Source organism: Mesocricetus auratus, unplaced genomic scaffold (assembly GCF_017639785.1).
Source record: "Mesocricetus auratus isolate SY011 unplaced genomic scaffold, BCM_Maur_2.0 Super-Scaffold_100021, whole genome shotgun sequence".
NCBI lineage: Eukaryota > Metazoa > Chordata > Mammalia > Rodentia > Cricetidae > Mesocricetus > Mesocricetus auratus.
Window position 1 is genome coordinate 4,746,242 of NW_024429202.1, and position 2,639 is coordinate 4,748,880.

Genomic DNA, 2,639 nt, shown 5'->3' on the forward strand with positions numbered 1-2,639 from the left:
TTGTTAGTTTCCCGCATGTGTGCAGCATACTGTGACCATACTCATCTCATCACACTCTTTAATGCCCTGCACTCCTGCTAATCCCTGCTTCCCAAGACTTCTCTCTTCCATGTGTGCATGCATGTGCATGTGTGCATGCATGTGTGCGTGCACATACATGTGTGTTAATGTGTGTGTATGTGCATATGTGTGCATGCATGTTTGTGCATGTGTGTGCATATGTGCACATGAATGTGTGTGTGCACTTGAGGACATGTGCAGGGGGAGGGATAACACATGCACACACAGCTTATACAGCTAGCCACAGATGCTGTGTGTTCATGATCACAGGGACCATATCAGGCCAGGAGACAATGTTTTCCCTCTGGTTCCTTCCTTCCTTCCTTCTTTCCCTCCTTCCTTCTTTCCTTCCTTCCTTCCTTCCTCCCTCCTTCCTTCCTCTCTCTCTCCCTCTCCCTCTCCCTTCCTCTGGTTTCTTCCTTCTTTCTTCCCTCCATCCCTCCCTCCCTCCCTCCTTCCTTCCTCTATCTCTCTGTCCCTCTCCCTTCCTTCCTTCTGTCTTTCTTTCTTCCTTCCCTTCATTTATTTTAGGGGAGAGCACAATGCAGTTCCCCACTACCTCAAATTGTGTAGTCAGATTTCCTGCATTTGTGGAAATCTCAGGGGTCAGCACATCCAGAGTGCAATGGATAAGTCTTACCCTGGGAAAACCACCTTCATGATCACAGTGTTGCCCCTGCCAGGTAAGTGTGTGGGCTCTCACAGTCCTTCTGCCCCTTCTGCGATGCTCTCTTTGTTTGTTTGTTTGTTTTTTGGTTTTTACGAGACAGGGTTTCTCTGTGTTGTTTCGGAGGCTATCGGTCCAGCCCAGCCTCGAACTCACAGAGATCCGCCTGCCTCTGCCTCCCAAGTGCTGGGATTAAAGGCGTGCGCCACCACTGCCCGGCTGCGATGCTCTCTTTGTAAAGGGGATTATTGGTGCCTTGTTCAGGTCAGAACACTCCATGGACACTTCTCAGCATGCTGACCAGTTATGAGTTTCTGCATCAACTGTCACGCTCTGAAAAAGCTTTCTGGGGGGCAGTGAAATGGCTCAGCAGTTGCTGTTTTCAGAGAGAACCACAGTTCGGTTCCCAGCACCTAGGTCAGGTAGCCTGTAACTCTAGCTCCAGAGATCTGATGCCCTCTTCTGGCCTAAATGGAAACTACATATACATACACAAAAAACAAACTTTTTAAAAAGTTTCTCTGATCAAAAAATGAAATACACACTGAGAAGCAGTTTGATTCCATGTCTGTCAAGCAAAAGCAATCTTTTCAAAGATGTCTTTGAGAAGTCAATGCAATCTTTGTGATTATAAATTATTATTTGGTATATATTCCTGCCCACTTTAAACAAGAGTTTCTTCAAAAACGGCTAACCTAGGATGACTGGGTGTGGTTTGTCTTTGTTTTTAGTAGATCTGCTTCTGTGGGTAAATGAATCTGAGAGATTAGACTCATGTCTGCCCTTGGCTTCTCTTCACCTCTGTCTATATATACAGTATTCTAGAGTTCCCCATAGAGAACTCTAGTTTTCCCTATGCAACGAAGAAGCTTTTCTCCCCAAATAGTGGTTTTGTTTGGGGCACTTGTCTTTATTCTAAATTTGGTCAGCTGGCCCGACTTCCCGGGCATCAGCAGTACCCCTGAGGTCCTGTGGGAGGCTTAGCCAGCCTCTCTAGCTCACTGGGCAATCACATCCCTTTGTAATGAGCACTTACATGTTTTGGCCCACAATCCCCCAATTTCACCCTTGAGTCCCCCTACTCCTCTCTGGTGAATGTCATCTGCTCCTGGTGATTTATCTACATTTAGTTTGTCAATTAAGTAGAAAATCACTCACACATCTACTGCCCTGTTGGTCTCAGAACAGTCTGGAAGAGGGACCACTATAGCATCACATATGAATACAGAACCTGAGCTTCTTGAAGAAACCTCGGTCTCTATATCAGATTCACTGATTTAAGCAACAATGATAGAGCACCATATTCTGTTGTGGAATAAACTTTTTGTATGCTGTGAGGATGCTTCACTCTGATTGGTTTAATAAAAAGTTGAATGTCCAATAGCAAGGCAGAGAGATAGAGAACAAGAAAGACAGCAGGAAGAGAGATAATAGCCACAAGCCACATGGCAGCACATGGACTAATAGAAATGGGCTAATTTAGGTTATGAGCTAGGAGGAACAAGCCTAAGCTATAGGCCAAGCTTTCATAATTAATAAGAAGTCTCCACATCATTACTGGGGAGCTGATGGTCCCGTTGAACAATTTGCCTACAATATTCTTAAGAAGGAAGGATTAGGTGGGGAGACAGGAAGGAAAGATGGGAGTGACTGAGGGCAATATGGAGAGTGTAAGGAAGGGAACTGGGGTGAGCGGTGTCTAGGAGAAATGGTGAATGGGAGAGAGGGAAAGTAGGAAGACTACGGCCCTGGTTAGAGTGAAGGGTGAGGAAGAGATGCAAACAGCTGCCCGGAGTCTCAGATGCTCTTTGTTCTTTCTGTGTTGATCTTCCTGGCACTCGTCTTGGAGAGCAGGTACCGGTGACACTGTGTGGGCTTGCTCTGCCCTGAAATCACTATTACCCCAAGACAG

The 2,639-nt window shown here is 46.0% G+C and overlaps 1 non-coding gene across 1 annotated transcript; it reads right to left on the reverse strand.

Moving 5' to 3' along the window:
• Positions 1-588: 588 nt before the first annotated feature.
• Positions 589-751, reverse strand: LOC121133409. The gene has a single exon (XR_005870235.1). It is a non-coding gene; the product is annotated as a U1 spliceosomal RNA (small nuclear RNA).
• Positions 752-2,639: the final 1,888 nt, after the last annotated feature.